The 22505-nt window shown below is 48.8% G+C and overlaps 1 pseudogene; it reads left to right on the forward strand.

The window, feature by feature from the left end:
- The first annotated feature begins 1164 nt into the window (after window positions 1-1164).
- LOC138775762 (immunoglobulin superfamily member 2-like) lies at window positions 1165-19434 on the forward strand (annotated as a pseudogene).
- Window positions 19435-22505: the final 3071 nt, after the last annotated feature.

A 22505-nucleotide genomic window follows, 5' to 3' on the forward strand; every position in this document is an offset into this window, starting at 1 on the left:
TACAGAGATGGGGCAAGAGCCTGCCCTGTGGGTCCTGTATAAGAGATTAGGCCCAAAAGCGGCGACCCGGGGTCCAGTACACAGATGGGGCAAGAACGGAATCAAGGATCCTGTACAGAGATGGGGCACGAGAAGCCTGGGGTGCTCGTAAAGGAGATGGGAGAAGAGCAGAACCCCGAGTCCAGTACAGAGATGGGGCAAGAGCGGACTCTGAGGGTCCTGTACAGAGATGGGGTAAGAGCGGGCCCCTGGTGGTCCTGTACAGAGGTGGGGCAAGGGCGGGGCCCCTGGCGGTCCTGTACAGAGGTGGGGCAAGGGCGGGTCCTGGGTCCTGTATAGAGGATGGTGCAGGAGCGGGCCCTGGGGTCCTGTATAGAGATGGGGCGAAAAGCGGACCCAGGGGTCCAGTACACAGATGGGGCAAGAGCGGATCCGGGGTCCTGTACAGAGATGGGGCAAGAGCGATCCCTGGCGGTCCTGTAAGAGATGAGGCTAGAGCAGAATCCGGAATCCAGTACAGAAGATGGGCAAGAGCGGCCCTGGGGTCCTGTAAAGAGACTGGGGCATAAGCGTGAACCCGGGGTCCTGTACAGAGATGGGGCAAGAGCCTGCCCTGGGGGTCATGTACAGAGATGGGGCAAGAGCGGGCCCCTGGCGGTCCTGTACAAAAGATGGGGCAAGAGTGGGCCCGGGGTTCTGTACAGAGATGGGGCAAGAGCGGGCCCTGGGGGTCCTGTAAAGAGATGGGGCATAAGCGGAACGCCAGGGTCCTGTACAGAGATGGGGCAAGAGCCTGCCCTGGGGGGTTTCTGTAAAGAGATGGAGCAAGAGCGGGCCCTGGGGTCCTGTAAAGAGATGGGGCATGAGCGGGAACCCGGGGTCCTGTACAGATATGGGGCAAGCGCCTGCCCTGGGGGTCCTGTACAGAGATGGGGCAAGAGCGGGCCCTGGGGTTCTTGTAAAGAGATGGGGCATTAGCGGAAACCCGGGGGTCCCATAACTAAATGAGCTAGCCAGGACAACCCCTTGGACCCAGACTTTGACATGAATAGGGGCCCCAAAGGTCCAGCAGAGGATGACCATTAGAAGGAGTAGATCTGGGCGCCTCAGAATCATCCTGATAGAGCCCAGTCCCTATACTAGCCTGTTGTCTCTTCCTCACAGGCGTCTCCTGGGCTCAGCGAGAGGTGACCATCCAGCAGGGGCCCCTGTACCGCACAGTGGGGCTCCCACATCAACCAGCTGGTGCCAGGTCAGAGGTTACCAGGGCCCCTCAGAAGCAGACCTTCCAATACTCGCATCTACCTGCCAATCCGCCCCCGACAGGGAGGTCCAGATCGTGAGCACCCGGGACCCCTCCTTCTCCTACGGCCATCTTCAGCCAGCGTGTCCGCAATGGGGACATTCTACTAGAGCGAGTGACTGTGACCAACACTGTCCTACACATCGGCCAGCTGCAGGAACGGGATGCTGGAGAGTACAATGTCACACTCCAACACCGACCCCAAGTTCTACGGCAGCTACAGCGCCAAGGTCAACCTGAGCGGTAAGCTGTGCTATATTCTAGAGCTTGTAGTACTGCGCCTAATAGCTGATAATACAGACTTGGTTATGGATCATTATGTTTCTAGTATTTCTTCTAGATAGTCCACAGAAGTTCTTGCTTGTTGACTCATTCTAGAATGCATTCTAGTTTTGGAAAAAAGATGAAACTGTTCTAATTTGGGGAGATTTTTAGAACTTATTCTAGGTGATTGGTGAAGTATTCCAGAATTTCATCTAGATAGTGTGGGGTTCTTGGTTTGGGATATTCTAGAATTTGTTTCTGGTGCAAGTGGCTGTTACCAGACCTATTCTACATGTTTGATGTATGTTCTAGATCAGCTGAGTGCACTAAGATTGAGTTCCAAAGAGTGTCAGGGAATCCCAGGTTATAGTATAGAGCTTCTAGATGAACATGATCCCTCTGTGACGTTCTCTTCCTTCATCTCAGTCCTTCCAGACACTCTACTAGTCACTATGTCGGAGCAGAAGCTGGACAGACTGGAGGGAGGGTCTCTGGAATTGACATGTCAGGTGTCTGGTAACTCCTCTCAGCACACTCATCTCGCTGTCTCCTGGTTTCTGACCACTGACAAAGACCTTCACATCTTGTCCTTGTCTCGAGACTTTGTTCTTGTCCCTGGAAATTCTTTCTCGGAGAGGGTTCTCCTCTGGAGACAATCCGCCTGGACAAGCTAGGCAATTCTTCATACAGACTGTCCATCAAGGATCTGCGCTTGTCTGAACCAGGGAGATGTCTTCTGTCAAGGATCTGAATGGATCCAGGATCCTGATGGGACATGGACAAAGATCAAAAGAGAAGAAGTCCCAAAGGACGATGGTCAGGATCTCTGCAAAGCAGGGTAAGTGCAGATGAATGTGGTCTTCACTGATCCTAGAAAATCTGGTTCTAGATCATGTCATGTAATGTTCCTGATATCTCTACATAATCTAGATAAGTAATTCAGAATGAATGCAGCACTCGTGTAGCGATGAATGTGGTGCCAGGCGGTATATACCAGCGACCACCCGGTATATAGGTAATATAAATCAGAAGAATACCGCAGCACTCATGGGATAGAATTCAACACAACGTGTTTATTTCCCAAACCGCGGTATTCTTCTGATTTACACAATCTAGATAGTGAGTGAGTCATGATATCTACTGTCTGGTAATGTTGTTCTGGATACGTCACGGTGGACCTAGTCTTGCTCTTGATGTGTGCTCCGGACAGTGTCAGTGCTCTGGTATCTTATAGAGTAGAGGTTCTAGGTCTACCTGTATAAAATGCATTCTGGAGAGTCCCAATCCGGGTCTGATTCTAGGTGGAGATTTCGAGGTACAAGCAGAGACCACAAACCCTCACGTGGAGCTAAGGAGTCCCCTGGAGATCACCTGCACCGTATCCACACACTGCTCATTGGTGGCGCGCTTCCATGTCACCTGGGCTGCTTAATGGCGTCAAGATGACAACATGGGACCCCTCTGGCATCAGCAGCCTCGGAACAAACTACACCGCACGGGGGGCAACGGGGCAAATGTATGTGATAAGAAAAAACCAGGAAACCTGGGCCCTACGCATGGGCCAAACCAGAGAGCAAGATGGAGGCTCCTACCTGTGTGATGTCATGGAGGAGAGGACCCAGAGAAGAAGACAATCCTCCCCAGTACAGGTCACCATAGAAACACCACGTAAGTAACCATAGAGGAGAACAAATATACCGCATAGGGGGCAGTATTAAAGTAGTTATATTCCTGTATCTAGGAGCAGTATTATAGTAGTTATATTCCTGTATATAGGAGCAGTATTATAGTAGTTATATTCCTGTATATAGGGGGCAGTATTATAGTAGTATATTCCTGTATATAGGAGCAGTATTATAGTAGTTATATTCCTGTATATAGGAGCAGTATTATAGTAGTATATTCCTGTATATAGGGAGCAGCATTATAGTAGTATATTCTTGTATATAGGAGCAGTATTATAGTAGTATATCCCTGTATATAGGAGGCAGTATTATAGTAGTATATTCCTGTATATAGGAGCAGTATTGTAGTAGTTATATTCCTGTGTATAGGAGCAGTATTATAGTAGTTTATATCCCTGTATATAGGAGCAGTATTATAGTAGTTATATTCCTGTATATAGGAGCAGTATTATAGTAGTTATATTCCTGTATATAGGGGGGCAGTATTATAGTAGTTATATCCCTGTATATAGGAGCAGTATTATAGTTGTTATATTCCTGTATATAGGAGCAGTATTATAGTAGTATATTCCTGTATATAGGGGGCAGTATTATAGTAGTTATATCCCTGTATATAGGAGCAGTATTATAGTAGTTATATTCCTGTATATAGGGGCAGTATTATAGTAGTTATATTCTTGTATATAGGAGCAGTATTATAGTAGTTATATTCCTGTATATAGGAGCAGTATTATAGTAGTTATATTCCTGTATATAGGAGCAGTATTATAGTAGTTATATCCCTGTATATAGGAGCAGTATTATAGTAGTATATTCCTGTATATAGGAGCAGTATTATAGTAGTTATATCCCTGTATATAGGAGCAGTATTATAGTAGTTATATTCCTGTATATAGGAGCAGTATTATAGTAGTATATTCCTGTATATAGGAGCAGTAGTATAGTAGTTATATTCCTGTATATAGGAGCAGTATTATAGTAGTATATTCCTGTATATAGGGGCAGTATTATAGTAGTTATATCCCTGTATATAGGAGCAGTATTATAGTAGTATATCCCTGTATATAGGAGCAGTATTATAGTAGTATATCCCTGTATATAGGAGCAGTATTATAGTAGTATATTCCTGTATATAGGAGCAGTATTATAGTAGTATATTCCTATATATAGGAGCAGTATTATAGTAGTTATATTCCTGTATATAGGGAGCAGCATTATAGTAGTATATTCTTGTATATAGGAGCAGTATTATAGTAGTATATCCCTGTATATAGGAGCAGTATTGTAGTAGTTATATTCCTGTATATAGGAGCAGTATTATAGTAGTATGTTCCTGTATATAGGGGCACTATTATAGTAGTTATATTCCTGTATATAGGAGCAGTATTATAGTAGTTATATTCCTGTATATAGGAGCAGTATTATAGTAGTTATATTCCTGTATATAGGAGCAGTATTATAGTAGTATATCCCTGTATATAGGAGCAGTATTATAGTAGTATATTCCTGTATATAGGAGCAGTATTATAGTAGTATATTCCTGTATATAGGAGCAGTATTATAGTAGTTATATCCCTGTATATAGGGGGCAGTATTATAATAGTTATATTCCTGTATATAGGAGCAGTATTATAGTAGTTATATTCCTGTATATAGGAGCAGTATTATAGTAGTTATATCCCTGTATATAGGAGCAGTATTATAGTAGTTATATTCCTGTTTATAGGGAGCAGCATTATAGTAGTATATTCTTGTATATAGGAGCAGTATTATAGTAGTATATCCCTGTATATAGGAGCAGTATTATAGTAGTTATATTACTGTATATAGGGGCAGTATTATAGTAGTATATCCCTGTATATAGGAGCAGTATTGTAGTAGTTATATTCCTGTATATAGGAGCAGTATTATAGTAGTTATATTCCTGTATATAGGGGGCAGTATTATAGTAGTATATTCCTGTATATAGGAGCAGTATTATAGTAGTATATCCCTGTATATAGGAGCAGTATTGTAGTAGTTATATTCCTGTATATAGGAGCAGTATTATAGTAGTATGTTCCTGTATATAGGGGCACTATTATAGTAGTTATATTCCTGTATATAGGAGCAGTATTATAGTAGTATATTCCTGTATATAGGGAGCAGTATTATAGTAGTTATATTCCTGTATATAGGAGGCAGTATTATAGTAGTATATTCCTGTATATAGGAGCAGTATTATAGTACTTATATCCCTGTATATAGGAGCAGTATTATAGTAGTATATCCCTGGATATAGGAGCAGTATTATAGTAGTTATATTCCTGTATATAGGAGCAGTATTATAGTAGTTATATTATTTTCTATAGGTTCTCCTCCTCAGAGTGTAGCACTGTATAGCAATGTTTCGGAGATGTATGAAGGGGATTCGGTGAGGCTCTTCTGTCAGGTCTCCTCAGTCTCGCAGTGTATGGCGGTGACTTGGCTCTCTCTACGGCCCTCGGGGCATTGGGTGAAGGTCGCTTCCCTGAGATGTAATGGAGAGTTGGAGGCGGCTGGTGAATATGTCCGGAGATATGAGAGCGGTCACCTGACGGCACAGAGACTCAGAGATGGTCTTCACTGTTTGACGTTGGACAACGTGGTGGAAGGAGACGGAGGAGCGTACAGCTGCCGCCTCACAGAACTGACACTACAACGTGATGAGACACGGAGATATGAGACTTACGACAGTAATCAGATCCTTATCAATGTGAAGCATCTCGGTAAGAGTCACGGGCAAGGGATCCTTCGGCCTGTAATCACACATTATATCCATAGGGAATGGCTGATAACAGGGAGCAGTAGATAGCAGTCACTGATCTAAGAGGTTTTCAGAACAGATACTAAGAACTTAAAGGGACTGTGTCACCTAAATTTTCTCTTACCCATTAGAGTCAGAGGCAAAAACTCCTTCTTTTATTCTAATCTGTTTTTTCATTTTCTGACTGTAATTGTTTTTCATTTTCCTTTTCATAAATTGTTATGGGGCGGCCATATTGCCTTGGCTGTAATTAACAGCACTAAGTGACATGCTTTACAGCCAACCTCATGGACATAGACGACAATAGACAGACACTGTCTTCTTGAGATGAATGTGACACATTACTGAGCGCGCTCTGTGACCTGTGAAAAGGTCATTCCACAGGGAGCTGCTATTGTCTCCTCTATCTACTGGTGTCAATGACGCTGCAATGCTGTACAGATCACTTTACTGCAGCCTCCTCTTATCACCACACAACCAGAACAGGGAGTCTCAGCTTAGTTTTAGTCCCAGTGGTGAGAAGGAGAACTGCAGCATATCAGGATTATTATATAATATAGAAATAAAAATGGAAAAAGTCACCAAAAATCAGTTTGACATAAAAACATTATTTATACAACCAGTCATTTTCTGATGAAGGCCGCCCCGATAATGGGAACGTCTAAGTGCTTTCTAATAGGTAGAAAAGGTAGGTTCCATATATGTGATAGCGAGCAAGAGATGAGACAGCAAGAGCAGGGCGGAAGGAAAACCACAAAACCGATAAATACGTCACAGATGTCTACATGATCATAACTGGAGAAAGAGACATAACAGAGAGAGAGATAACAGAGAGAGAGAGAGAGAGAGAGATAACACAGATAGAGAGAGAGAGATAACACAGATAGAGAGAGAGAGATAACACAGATAGAGAGAGAGATAACACAGAGAGAGAGAGAGAGAGAGATAACACAGAGAGAGAGAGATAACACAGAGAGAGAGAGAGAGAGATAACACAGATAGAGAGAGAGAGAGAACACAGATAGAGAGAGAAAGAGAGAGGGAGAGATAACACACAGAGAGAGAGAGATAACACAGAGAGAGAGAGATAACACAGAGAGAGAGAGAGAGAGAGAGAGATAACACACAGAGAGAGAGAGATAACACAGAGAGAGAGAGAGAGAGAGAGGGAGAGATAACACAGAGAGAGAAAGAGAGAGGGAGAGATAACACAGAGAGAGAGAGAGAGATAACACACAGAGAGAGAGAGATACACAGAGAGAGAGAGAGAGAGATAACACAGAGAGAGAGAGAGAGAGAGAGAGAGAGGGAGAGAGATAACAGAGAAGAGAGAGAGAGGGAGAGAGATAACAGAGAGAGAGAGAGGGAGAGATAACACAGAGAGAGAGAGAGAGAGGGAGAGATAACACAGAGAGAGAGAGAGATAACACAGAGAGAGAGAGAGAGATAACACAGAGAGAGAGATAACAGAGAGAGAGAGAGAGAGATAACACAGATAGAGAGAGAGATAACACAGAGAGAGAGAGAGATAACAGAGAGAGAGAGGGAGAGATAACACAGAGAGAGAGGGAGAGATAACACAGAGAGAGAGAGATAACACACAGAGAGAGAACACACAGAGAGAGATAACAGAGAGAGAGATAACAGAGAGAGAGAGAACACACAGAGAGATAACACACAGAGAGAGAACACACAGAGAGAGAACACAGAGAGAGAGAGAGATAACAGAGAGAGAGATAACACACAGAGAGAGAACACACAGAGAGATAACAGAGAGAGATAACAGAGAGAGAGATAACAGAGAGAGAGATAACAGAGAGAGATAACAGAGAGAGAGATAACAAAGAGAGATATAACAAAGAGACAGATAACAGAGAGAGAGAAAGAGAACAGAGAGAGAGATAACAGAGAGATATATAACAAAGAGAGAGATAACAGAGAGAGAGAGATAACAGAGAGAGAGAGATAACAGAGAGAGAGATAACAGAGAGAGATATAACAGAGAGAGAGATAACAGAGAGAGATATAACAGAGAGAGAGATATATAACAAGGAGAGAGATAACAGAGAGAGAGAGATGACAGAGAGAGAGAGAGAGAGAAGAAAGAGAGAGATAACAGATAGAGAGAGAGAGATAACAGATAGATAGAGGGGTATGAGGGGTATGGACTAGTACTGGGCATCAGGTCCTGAGGGGAATGGACTAGTACCGGGCATCAGGTCCTGAGGGGAATGGACTAGTACCGGGCATCAGTACCGAGGGGAATGGACTAGTACTGGGGATCAGTTCCTGAGGGGTACGGACTAGTACCGGGCATCAGTTCCTGAGGGGTATGGACTAGTATCGGGGATTAGTACCGAGGGGAATGGACTAGTACTGGGGATCAGTTCCTGAGGGGAATGGACTAGTACTGGGGATCAGTACCGAGGGGAATGGACTAGTACTGGGGATCAGTTCCTGAGGGGAATGGACTAGTACCGGGCATCAGTTCCTGAGGGGAATGGACTAGTACTGGGGATCAGTACCGAGGGGAATGGACTAGTACTGGGGATCAGTTCCTGAGGGGTATGGACTAGTACCGGGCATCAGTACCGAGGGGAATGGACTAGTAACGGGCATCAGTTCCTGAGGGGAATGGACTAGTACCGGGCATCAGTACCGAGGAAAATGGACTAGTACTGGGGATCAGTACTGAGGGGAATGGACTAGTACTGGGCATCAGTACCGAGGGGAATGGACTAGTACCGGGCATCAGTACCGAGAGGAATGGACTAGTACCGGGCATCAGTACCGAGGGGAATGGACTAGTACTGGGCATCAGTACCGAGGGGAATGGACTAGTACCGGGCATCAGGTCCTGAGGGGAATGGACTAGTACCGGGCATCAGTACCGAGGGGAATGGACTAGTACTGGGGATCAGTTCCTGAGGGGTACGGACTAGTACCGGGCATCAGTTCCTGAGGGGTATGGACTAGTATTGGGGATTAGTACCGAGGGGAATGGACTAGTACCGGACATCAGTACCGAGGGGAATGGACTAGTAACGGGCATCAGTACCAAGGGGAATGGACTAGTACTGGGGATCAGTTCCTGAGAGGTATGGACTAGTACCGGGCATCAGTACCGAGGAAAATGGACAATTACCGGGGATCAGTACCGAGGGGAATGGACTAGTACTGGGGATCAGTACCGAGGGGAATGGACTAGTACCGGCATCAGTACCGAGGGGAATGGACTAGTACCGGGCATCAGTACCGAGGGGTATGGACTAGTACTGGGCATCAGTACCGAGGGGAATGGACTAGTACCGGGGATCAGTTACTGAGGGTAATGGACTAGAACTGGGCATCAGTACCGAGGGGAATGGACTAGTACTGGGGATCAGTTCCTGAGGGGTATGGACTAGTATCGGGGATTAGTACAGAGGGGAATGGACTAGTACCGGGCATCAGTACCGAGGGGAATGGACTAGTACCGGGGATCAGTTCCTGAGGGGTATGGACTAGTATCGGGGATTAGTACAGAGGGGAATGGACTAGTACCGGGCATCAGTACCGAGGGGAATGGACTAGTACCGGGCATCAGTTCCTGAGGGGTATGGACTAGTATCGGGGATTAGTACAGAGGGGAATGGACTAGTACCGGGCATCAGTACCGAGGGGAATGGACTAGTACCGGGGATCAGTTCCTGAGGGGTATGGACTAGTACCGGGCATCAGTACCGAGGGGAATGGACTAGTACTTGGGATCAGTACCAAGGGGAATGGACTAGTACCAGGGATCAGTTCCTGAGGGGTATGGACTAGTACCGGGCATCAGTTTTTGAGGGGAATGGACTAGTACTGGGGGTTCCTGAGGGGAATGGACTAGTAAGGGGCATCAGTACCGAGGGGAATGGACTAGTACTGGGGATCAGTTCCTGAGGGGAATGGACTAGTACTGGGGATCAGTTCCTGAGGGGAATGGACTAATAACGGGCATCAGTACAGAGGGGAATGGACTAGTACCGGGCATCAGTACCGAGGGGAATGGACTAGTACCGTACATCAGTACCGAGAGGAATGGACTAGTACCGGGCATCAGTACCGAGGGGAATGGACTAGTACTGGGGATCAGTTCCTGAGGGGAATGGACTAGTACTGGGGATCAGTTCCTGAGGGGAATGGACTAGTACTGGGGATCAGTACCGAGGGGAATGGACTAGTACTGGGGATCAGTTCCTGAGGGGAATGGACTAGTACCGGGCATCAGTACCGAGGGGAATGGACTAGTACTGGGGATCAGTTCCTGAGGGGAATGGACTAGTACTGGGGATCAGTTCCTGAGGGGAATGGACTAGTACTGGGGATCAGTACCGAGGGGAATGGACTAGTACTGGGGATCAGTTCCTGAGGGGAATGGACTAGTACTGGGGATCAGTTCCTGAGGGGTATAGTCTAGTACCGGGCATCAGTACCGAGGGGAATGGACTAGTACCGGGCATCAGTACCGAGGGGAATGGACTAGTACCGGGCATCAGTTCCTGAGGGGAATGGACTAGTACTGGGGATCAATTCCTGAGGGGAATGTACTAGTACCGGGCATCAGTACCGAGGGGAATGGACTAGTACTGGGGATCAGTTCCTGAGGGGAATGGACTAGTACCGCGCATCAGTACCGAGGGGAATGGACTAGTACCGAGGGGAATGGACTAGTACCGGGCATCAGTTCCTGAGGGGAATGGACTAGTACCAGGCATCAGTACCGAGGGGAATGGACTAGTACTGGGGATCAGTTCCTGAGGGGAATGGACTAGTACCGGGCATCAGTACCGAGGGGAATGGACTAGTACTGAGGGGAATGGACTAGTACCGGGCATCAGTTCCTGAGGGGAATGGACTAGTACCAGGCATCAGTACCGAGGGGAATGGACTAGTACCGGGCATCAGTACCGAGGGGAATGGACTAGTACCGGGCATCAGTACCGAGGGGAATGGACTAGTACCAGGCATCAGTACCGAGGGGAATGGACTAGTACCGGGCATCAGTACCGAGGGGAATGGACTAGTACTGGGGATCAATTCCTGAGGGGTATGGACTAGTACCGGGCATCAGTACCAAGGGGAATGGACTAGTACTGGGGATCAGTTCCTGAGGGGAATGGACTAGTACCGGGCATCAGTACCGAGGGGAATGGACTAGTACCGAGGGGAATGGACTAGTACCGGGCATCAGTTCCTGAGGGGAATGGACTAGTACCAGGCATCAGTACCGAGGGGAATGGACTAGTACCGGGCATCAGTACCGAGGGGAATGGACTAGTACCGAGGGGAATGGACTAGTACTGGGGATCAGTTCCTGAGGGGAAGGGACTAGTACCGGGTATCAGTACCGAGGGGAATGGACTAGTACTGGGGATCAGTTCCTGAGGGGAATGGACTAGTACCGGGTATCAGTACCGAGGGGAATGGACTAGTACTGGGGATCAGTTCCTGAGGGGAATGGACTTGTACCGAGGGGAATGGACTAGAACCGGGCATCAGTTCCTGAGGGGAATGGACTAGTACTGGGCATCAGTACCGAGGGGAATGGACTAGTACCGAGGGGTATGGACTAGTACCGGGCATTAGTACCAAGGGGAATGGACTAGCACCGGGCTTCAGTTCCTGAGGGGAATAGACTAGCACCGGGCATCAGTACCGAGGGGAATGGACTAGTACCAGGCATCAGTACCGAGGTGAATGGACTAGTACTGGGGATCAGTTCCTGAGGGGAATAGACTAGCACCAGGCATCAGTACCGAGGGGAATGGACTAGTACCGGGCATCAGTACCGAGGGGAATGGACTAGTACTGCGGATCAGTTCCTGAGGGGAATGGACTAGTACCGGTTATCAGTACAGAGGGGAATGGACTAGTACTGGGGATCAGTTTCTAAGGGGAATGGACTAGTACCGGTTATCAGTACAGAGGGGAATGGACTAGTACTGGGGATCAGTTTCTGAGGGGAATGGACTAGTACTGGGGATCAGTCCCGAGGGGAATGGATTAGTACTGGGGATCAGTCCCGAGGGGTATGGACTAGTACCGGGCATCAGTACCGAGGGGAATGGACTAGTACCGGGCATCAGTACCAAGGGGAATGGACTAGCACCGGGGATCAGTTCCTGAGGGGTATGGACTAGTACCAGGCATCAGTACCGAGGGGAATGGACTAGTGCTTGGGATCAGTACCGAGGGGAATGGACTAGTACTGGGGATCAGTTCCTGAGGGGTATGGACTAGTACCGGGCATCAGTACCGAGGGGAATGGACTAGTACTGGGCATCAGTACCGATGGGAATGGACTAGTACCGGGCATCAGTTCCTGAGGGGAATGGACTAGTACTGGGCATCAGTTCCTGAGGGGAATGGACTAGTACTGGGCATCAGTTCCTGAGGGGAATGGACTAGTACTGGGCATCAGTTCCTGAGGGGAATGGACTAGTACTGGGCATCAGTTCCTGAGGGGAATGGACTAGTACCGGGTATCAGTACCGAGGGGAATGGACTAGTACTGGGGATCAGTTCCTGAGGGGAATGGACTAGTACTGGGCATCAGTACCGATGGGAATGGACTAGTACTGGGCATCAGTTCCTGAGGGGAATGGACTAGTACTGGGCATCAGTTCCTGAGGGGAATGGACTAGTACTGGGCATCAGTTCCTGAGGGGAATGGACTAGTACTGGGCATCAGTTCCTGAGGGGAATGGACTAGTACTGGGCATCAGTTCCTGAGGGGAATGGACTAGTACCGGGTATCAGTACCGAGGGGAATGGACTAGTACCGAGGGGTATGGACTAGTACCGGGCATCAGTTCCTGAGGGGAATGGACTAGTACTGGGGATCAGTTCCTGAGGGGAATGGACTAGTACCGGGTATCAGTACCAAGGGGAATGGAATAGTACTGGGGATCAGTTCCTGAGGGGAATGGACTAGTACTGGGGATCAGTACCGAGGGGAATGGACTAGTACTGGGGATCAGTTCCTGAGGGGAATGGACTAGTACCGGGTATCAGTACCTAGGGGAATGGACTAGTACTGGGGATCAGTACCGAGGGGAATGGACTAGTACTGAGGGGAATGGACTAGTACCGGGCATCAGTTCCTGAGGGGAATGGACTAGTACCAGGCATCAGTACCGAGGGGAATGGACTAGTACCGGGCATCAGTACCGAGGGGAATGGACTAGTACCGGGCATCAGTACCGAGGGGAATGGACTAGTACCAGGCATCAGTACCGAGGGGAATGGACTAGTACCGGACATCAGTACCGAGGGGAATGGACTAGTACTGGGGATCAGTTCCTGAGGGGAATGGACTAGTACCGGGCATCAGTACCGAGGGGAATGGACTAGTTCCGGCCATCAGTACCGAGGGTTATGGACTAGTACCGGGCATTAGTACCAAGGGGAATGGACTAGCACCGGGCTTCAGTTCCTGAGGGGAATAGACTAGCACCGGGCATCAGTACCGAGGGGAATGGACTAGTACCAGGCATCAGTACCGAGGGGAATGGACTAGTACTGGGGATCAGTTCCTGAGGGGAATAGACTAGCACCAGGCATCAGTACCGAGGGGAATGGACTAGTACTGGGGATCAGTTTCTAAGGGGAATGGACTAGTACTGGGGATCAGTTTCTAAGGGGAATGGACTAGTACCGGTTATCAGTACCGAGGGGAATGGACTAGTACCGGGGATCAGTTCCTGAGGGGTATGGACTAGTACTGGGGATCAGTCCCGAGGGGAATGGATTAGTACTGGGGATCAGTCCCGAGGGGTATGGACTAGTACCGAGCATCAGTTCCTGAGGGGTATGGACTAGTACCGGGCATCAGTACCAAGGGGAATGGACAAGTATCGGGGATCAGTACCGAGGGGAATGGACAAGTATCGGGGATCAGTACCGAGGGGAATGGACTAGTACCGGGCATCAGTACCGAGGGGAATGGACTAGTACCGGGCATCAGTACCAAGGGGAATGGACTAGCACCGGGGATCAGTTCCTGAGGGGTATGGACTAGTACCAGGCATCAGTACCGAGGGGAATGGACTAGTACTGGGGATCAGTTTCTGAGGGGGATGGACTAGTACCGGGTATCAGTACCGAGGGGAATGGACTAGTACTGGTCATCAGTACCGATGGGAATGGACTAGTACCGGGCATCAGTTCCTGAGGGGAATGGACTAGTACTGGGCATCAGTTCCTGAGGGGAATGGACTAGTACTGGGCATCAGTACCGAGGGGAATGGACTAGTACTGGTCATCAGTACCGATGGGAATGGACTAGTACCGGGCATCAGTTCCTGAGGGGAATGGACTAGTACTGGGCATCAGTTCCTGAGGGGAATGGACTAGTACTGGGCATCAGTTCCTGAGGGGAATGGACTAGTACTGGGCATCAGTTCCTGAGGGGAATGGACTAGTACTGGGCATCAGTTCCTGAGGGGAATGGACTAGTACTGGGCATCAGTTCCTGAGGGGAATGGACTAGTACCGGGTATCAGTACCGAGGGGAATGGACTAGTACCGAGGGGTATGGACTAGTACCGGGCATCAGTTCCTGAGGGGAATGGACTAGTACTGGGGATCAGTTCCTGAGGGGAATGGACTAGTACCGGGTATCAGTACCAAGGGGAATGGAATAGTACTGGGGATCAGTTCCTGAGGGGAATGGACTAGTACCGGGCATCAGTACCGAGGGGAATGGACTAGTACCGAGGGGAATGGACTAGTACCGGGCATCAGTTCCTGAGGGGAATGGACTAGTACCAGGCATCAGTACCGAGGGGAATGGACTAGTACCGGGCATCAGTACCGAGGGGAATGGACTAGTACTGGGGATCCATTCCTGAAGGGTATGGACTAGTACTGGGGATCAATTCCTGAGGGGTATGGACTAGTACCGGGCATCAGTACCAAGGGGAATGGACTAGTACTGGGGATCAGTTCCTGAGGGGAATGGACTAGTACCGGGCATCAGTACCGAGGGGAATGGACTAGTACTGGGGATCAGTTCCTGAGGGGAATTGACTAGTACTGGGGATCAGTTCCTGAGGGGAATGGACTAGTACTGGGGATCAGTTCCTGAGGGGAATGGACTAGTACCGACGGGAATGGACTAGTACCGGGCATCAGTTCCTGAGGGGAATGGACTAGTACCGGGCATCAGTACCGAGGGGAATGGACTAGTACCGGGCATCAGTACCGAGGGGAATGGACTAGTTCCGGGCATCAGTACCGAGGGGTATGGACTAGTACCGGGCATTAGTACCAAGGGGAATGGACTAGCACCGGGCTTCAGTTCCTGAGGGGAATAGACTAGTACCGGGCATCAGTACCGAGGGGAATGGACTAGTACCAGGCATCAGTACCGAGGGGAATGGACTAGTACCGGCAGGGGCGTAGCTAGGGGTTCAGCCTAGGGGGGGCGAGTGAGTCTGAGTGGGCCCCCAACCAACCTTACCCATAGGGAACCTCAGCAGGTGACAAGGCTTTCTGAATAAAGGGTATATTCTTTTACATTACTTATAGTGAATAAGGATAAAGAGCAGTGTAAAAGGCTTCTCAAATTTCACATATAGAACCACAAAACAATTAAAGGGCTTATCAAAGATTAGGAAAATATAGCTGCCTTCTTTCAGAAACAGTACTTTTGTCCTCAGTTTGGGTGTGGTATTGCCACTCAGTTCCACTGAAGTGAATGAAGCCAAGTTGTAATACCACACACAACCTAAGGGCAGGGGTAGCAATGATTTTGGAAGAAAGCAACTGTGCTTTTTTTATTTTTATTTATTCTGGAGAACCCTTTTAACCAGATTATCTTTGCCTATAAATAATAGCGGTAGAAGTAATGAGCTTTTAGACATTAAAAGGGGTCAACTGGTTGTAATTATCCATGTATGTACAATTCAAGATATGTGATGAGCTATCTATCTATCTATCTATCTATCTATCTAGCATTGACTGATCTAGAACTAAGCGAACTACAGTGATGATTTAACGTACAGTAAGTTGTGGTTCACACATATTTAAACCCTGATGGTTGGATGAAATGGATGCATAGGTTACATCCATTTTCTCCAGCCACTGGGATTCAAATATAGAGTGTTTGGGTTCATGTGAACCTGAACTTACTGTAAGTTTGCTCACCTTTAGCAGTGACCAAATAAAGGTAGAGATCCAGCTATACAAAGGATCTACAAACCTTATAAGTGATTATAGTGCAGTTACATCCAGTAACTCACCGCGGGTGTCTTCTCTACATAAATCATAAGTGATGTTTTTGGTGTCCGAAGCTGTCTGTTTTCCCTTTTCTTCTTTCCTTTCCATCTGGCTCAGCCCATCATGCAGATTTCTTCAGCCATGACTTCTGTCTCCACAGGATCTGCCAGACAAACATGTTAGGCTCCTTGCTCTACAATCATCTTAAACTTATTCGTCATCATAACCTTATATTCCCCATGTGTACTGCTTCACACAGTAATAGTGTCCCCTCTGTGCCCCCATATGAGCAGTAAGGACCCAATATGTGCCACCAAATAGTAGAAAAAGTAGTGTGCCAATATAGAATTAGACCCACTCTATGCTGGGTCACCATGTAGTATTAGGCCACTCTTCCATGCTCCCCTATAGTAGGCTCCCCTGTGCAGAAGTCCCGTTTACTATAGGTCCCACTGTGCAGCAGTGCCTGAGCAGCCTGCAAATACTATAGCCCTCCAAGCAGCCCTGCATAATATAGATTTCCTGTGCAGTCCCCCATAGTGTAGCCCCACATATTTTAGGCCCCCCTCTGTGTAGCTCCCAAATAGAATAGCAGCCCCTACATATTAAAAGCCCCCCTCTGTAGCTCAACTTAATATAGCCCCACATAGTATAGCCGGCCCTCTGTAGTCCACATAATATAGGCCCCCTGTATAGCCCCAGTGTAGTCCACACAGAAAATGGCCCTGTGCAGCCCCCACATAGTATTGTCCCCCTTTGCCCCACTCCCTCTGTAACCCCAACATAGTTTAGGCCCCATGTGTAGCTCGCACTGTGAAGAAAAAAAAAAGTATACTCACCTCTGGTGGATCCAGCAGCGTCTCTCTGTTCCCCTCTGGTCGCTGCTTCTCTCTGGTCCATCAGCTGCTCTTACACGTTCCGGGACAGGGCTTGTAAGAGACAGGCAGCGTGATGCACTCTGCCACGGAGGCTCACTGCTCCACTCCGGCAGCGCCAGCACTTCTCTCCTCTACTGCTCGGATGAGACGGGTAACGGCTCACGACGAACAGGGCTCACAACGAACAGGGCTGCAGCCGAACAAGAGAGGAGAGAAGCACTGGCGCTGCCGGAGTGGAGCTGTAAGCCTCCATGGCAGAGTGCATCACGCTGCCTGTCAGCCGTGCTTTCAAAGAGGCAGAGAGGCCGCAGAAAGCGCCGGCGGCCGCAGGGAAGTGGGGGGCGGAGTCTGTGAGGCCGTGGCGGCCGGGGTCGCGGACTTGGGGAATGTTTCAGGGGGCCCTGGCAGCATGGCAGGCGGCCCTCGGACTGATAATCTGGCCGGCCGGCATTTGCCTGCTGTGCCAGATTATCAGTCCTGTCATGGTCTGAGACCTCAGTGGGCCCCTGCCTGAGTGGGCCCGGGGGCGACCGCCCCCCTTGCCCCCTACTAAATTTCGCTACTGAGTACCGGGTATCAGTACCGAGGGGAATGGACTAGTACTGGGGATCAGTTTCGGAGGGGTATGGGCTAGTACCGGGCATCAGTACCGAGGGGAATGGACTAGTACTGGTCATCAGTACCGATGGGAATGGACTAGTACCGGGCATCAGTTCCTGAGGGGAATGGACTAGTACTGGGCATCAGTATCGAGGGGAATGGACTAGTACCGGGCATCAGTACCGAGGGGAATGGACTAGTACTGGGCATCAGTACCGATGGGAATGGACTAGTACCGGGCATCAGTTCCTGAGGGGAATGGACTAGTACTGGGCATCAGTTCCTGAGGGGAATTGACTAGTACTGGGGATCTTCTCTCGCCCTCGTGTCTCTTCTCTCGCCCTCATGTCTCTTGCCTTCTCTCTTCTTGCTCTCACGTCTCGGCTCTCGCCCTCGCGTCACATCTCTCGCCCTCATGTCATGGCTCTCACCCTAGCGTCATGTCTCTTGCCCTCTGTCTTCTCACCCTCATGTCTTGTCTCTCCCTCCGGCGTGTCCTTGCCCTCTGTCTTCTCGCCCTCATGTCTTGTCTCTCGCCCTCTGTCTTCTCACCCTCATGTCTTGTCTCTCGCTCTCTGACTTCTCACCCTCATGTCTTGTCTCTCGCCCTCTGTCTTCTCACCCTCATGTCTTGTCTCTCGCCCTCTGTCTTCTCACCCTCATGTCTTGTCTCTCCCTTCTGGCGTCTCCTTGCCCTCTGTCTTCTCGCCCTCATGTCCTTTCCTTTGCCCTCACGTTTGCTCGCTCTCTCTCTTCTCACCCTCGTGTCTCCTTGCCCTCTGTCTTCTCACCCTCACGTCTTCTCGCCCTCACTTCTCTCGCTCTCTGCAGGTGCAGGGCTGGAGGTGGTGCTCATGTCTCGGGACCAGCAGGTGACATCCGGGACCTCCGCCAGTCTCTTCTGTAAGATGTCGGCTGGGTACAGTCTCCAGAATAAGCTTCTCTCTTGGTCCTGGGACTTCCAGCTGACTTCTGGATCATTCCAGAACCTGGTGACTGTGTCTGGGGATGGCGGCCTATCCTGGAAGGACTCTGTGCCCGGCTTCCAATCAGAGGCCCAGATCTCCATAGTGGGACATCTAAATACCCTGAAGATCTACCGGGTGCAGCGGCATCATCAGGGAGCATACCGCTGCAGGGTCGAAGTCCGGAGGAGAGACGCCAGTGTGCCCCCCCGCCTCCGCTTACTCGATTACTATGAGTGTGAATGTCCAGTTACCAGGTATGTATCTCAGCAGACACAGTTCACACATGATGGGCTTAGATACACACTAAGATATCCTCTCTCCTCTGCAGCCTCTCATCCCTGGTGGACGCTTCTCATCGGGACGTGTTGGTGACCGGCGGGCAGGACCAGGATCTTGTGCATTGTAACATCACAGCCATCACCCCGGGCACCGTCCACCATGTTGGGTGGTTCCTGGAGTTCGCCCACTTCACCCACAGTAAACATCCTAAACCTGACTGACATGGGGCTGACCTTCCACCATCCCTCCTTTCCTGGGTTCCTGAGTGAACGAGTTTCCCCCCGCACCATCATCCTGCGTATCCTGCGCCCGCAGCTCTTGGGGTCCTTCTACTGCGCAGTGCGAGAGCTGCTACAGGAGAGCGGAAAATGGGTGACCCTGGCGGAACACAACTCTGGGATCACACGACTCAAGCTCAAGCCCTCAGGTAAGGCGGTACAGTGCCCGCCAGGTACAATGGCCTCCTACATCCCCTTAGCTAAGAAGGTACTGTGCCCGCCAGGTACAATGGCCTCCACCATCCCCTCAGCTAAGAAGATACTGTGCCCGCCAGGTACAATGGCCTCCTACATCCCCTTTAGGTAAGAAGGTACCGTGCCCGCCAGGTACAATGGCCCCCACCATCCCCTCATATTATTTTGGTCTAAGAACTTGTCTCTCCTGTTTTGAAGCCCTCTACTGTTTTTGCTGTGACCAGATCCTGTGGTGACTGTTCCACAGATTCACAGTTCTCATGGTAAAGAAGGCTTGTCGCCTCCGGAGATTGAACCTTTTTTTTCTCCAGGCGGAGGCAGCGCCCCCTTGTCTCTCCAGGCGGAGGCAGCGCCCCCTTGTCTCTCTGGGTGGAGGCAGCGCCCCCTTGTCTCTCCAGGCGGAGGCAGCGCCCCCTTGTCTCTCCAGGCGGAGGCAGCGCCCCCCTTGTCTCTCTGGGTGGAGGCAGCGCCCCCTTGTCTCTCTGGGTGGAGGCAGCGCCCCCTTGTCTCTCCGGGCGGAGGCAGCGCCCCCTTGTCTCTCTGGGTGGAGGCAGCGCCCCCTTGTCTCTCTGGGTGGAGGCAGCGCCCCCTTGTCTCTCTGGGTGGAGGCAGCACCCCCTTGATTAACTTATTTAAATATATATCTCCCCTTAACCTCTTAATGACATAGGGCGTATATTTACGCCCTAATGCCGTCAGGGACGTTCAGAGCGGGGCCGCGCGGCGGCCGCGCTCTGAACCGCGGCGGTCCCGGGTGCTGCTTGTAGCCCGGGACTGCAGGTATTAGCGGGCACGGTCCGATCGCCGTGCCCGCTAATACAGTAATCAGATGCAGCTGTCAAAGTTGACAGCTGCATTCGATTACCGGACGCAGCGTCATCCCTGGTGTCTAGTGGGGAGATCGCTCCTCCGGGATGTTATCCCGGAGGAGCGATCTCCGTAACTGAAGCCGGCCGGGGACCGCTCCAAGATGGCGCTGTCCTCGGCTCGGCACTCATTTACTTCCGGCTGCAGCAGCCGAAAGCAAACGAGTGCCTATCTCATGGATCTCTGCAGCATATCTATGCTGCAGAGATCTCTATGAGAGATCAAAGTGTATATACTAGAAGTCCCCAGGGGGAATAACCCTAACCCCAGGGGGGGAATAACCCTAACCCCAGGGGAGAATAACCCTAACCCCAGGGGGGAATAACCCTAACCCCAGGGGGGGACTAACCCTAACCCCAGGGGGAATAACCCCAACCCCAGGGGGAATAACCCCAACCCCATGGGGGAATAACCCTAACCCCAGGGGGGAATAACCCTAACCCCAGGGGGGAATAACCCTAACCCCAGGGGGGAATAACCCTAACCCCAGGGGGGAATAACCCTAACCCCAGGGGGAGAATAACCCTAACCCCAGGGGGGAATAACCCTAACCCCAGGGGGGAATAACCCTAACCCAAGGGGGAATAACCCTAACCCCAGGGGGAGAATAACCCTAACCCCAGGGGGGAATAACCCTAACCCCAGGGGGGAATAACCCTAACCCCAGGGGGGAATAACCCTAACCCCAGGGGGGGAATAACCCTAACCCCAGGGGGGAATAACCCTAACCCCAGGGGGGAATAACCCTAACCCCAGGGGAAATAACCCTAACCCCAGGGGGGGGAAATAACCCTAACCCCAGGGGGGGAATAACCCTAACCCCAGGGGGGCTTCTAGTATAAGTGTAAAAGTAAAAAAAAAAAGTGTTGTTTATAGTAAAAATCCCCCTCCCCTAATAAAAGTCTGAATCACCCCCCTTTTCCCAGGTAATTAATAAAAGTAAACAAATAAATAAATAAATAAACATGTTTGCTATCGCCGCGTGCGTAATCGCCCGAACTATTAATTAATCACATTCCTGATCTCACACGGTAAACGGCGTCAGCGCAAAAAAATCCCAAAGTGCAAAATTGCGCATTTTTGGTCGCATCAAATCCAGAAAAATTGTAATAAAAAGCGATCAAAAAGTCGTATATGCGCAATCAAGGTACCGATAGAAAGAACACATCATGGCGCAAAAAATGACACCTGACACAGCCCCATAGACCAAAGGATAAAAGCGCTATAAGCCTGGGAATGGAGAGATTATAAGGAACATATATTTGTTAACAATGGTTAGAATTTTTTACCGGCCATCAGATACAATATAAGTTATACATGTTATATATCATAGTAATCGTAACGACTTGAGGAACATAACAAGTCAGTTTTACCCCAGGGCGAATGGCGTAAAAACACATTTCCCCCAAATAAAAGAAATGTGTTTTTTTTTTTTCAATTTCACTACAGTTTGAATTTTTTCCTGGATTCGCAGTGCACTTTATGCAAAAATTCATCCTGTCATTGCAAAGTACAATTAGTGACGCAAAAAATAAGGGGTCATGTGGGTCTCTAGGTGGAAAAATGCAAGTGCTATGTATGTATGTATGTATGTAAGTATGTATGTAAGTATGTATGTAAGTATGTATGTATGTATGTAAGTATGTATGTATGTAAGTATGTATGTAAGTATGTATGTAAGTATGTATGTATGTAAGTATGTATGTAAGTATGTATGTATGTATGTAAGTATGTATGTAAGTATGTATGTAAGTATGTATGTATGTATGTATGTATGTAAGTATGTATGTATGTATGTAAGTATGTATGTAAGTATGTATGTATGTATGTATGTATGTATGTATGTAGTAGTATGTATTGTAAGTATGTATGTAATGTAAGTTATGATGTAAGTATGTATGTATGTATGTATTGTATGTAAGTATGTATGTAAGTATGTATGTATGTAATATGTATGTAAGTATGTATGTATGTAAGTAGTATGTAAGTATGTAGTATGTAAGTGTTGTATGTAAGTAGTATGTAAGTATGTAAGTATGTATGTAAGCTATGTATGTGTAAGTATGTATGTATGTAAGTATGTATGTATGTAAGTATGTATGTATGTAAGTATGTATGTAAGTATGTATGTAAGTATGTATGTAAGTATGTAAGTATG

Source organism: Dendropsophus ebraccatus, unplaced genomic scaffold (assembly GCF_027789765.1).
Source record: "Dendropsophus ebraccatus isolate aDenEbr1 unplaced genomic scaffold, aDenEbr1.pat pat_scaffold_2022_ctg1, whole genome shotgun sequence".
Taxonomy (NCBI): Eukaryota; Metazoa; Chordata; class Amphibia; order Anura; family Hylidae; genus Dendropsophus; species Dendropsophus ebraccatus.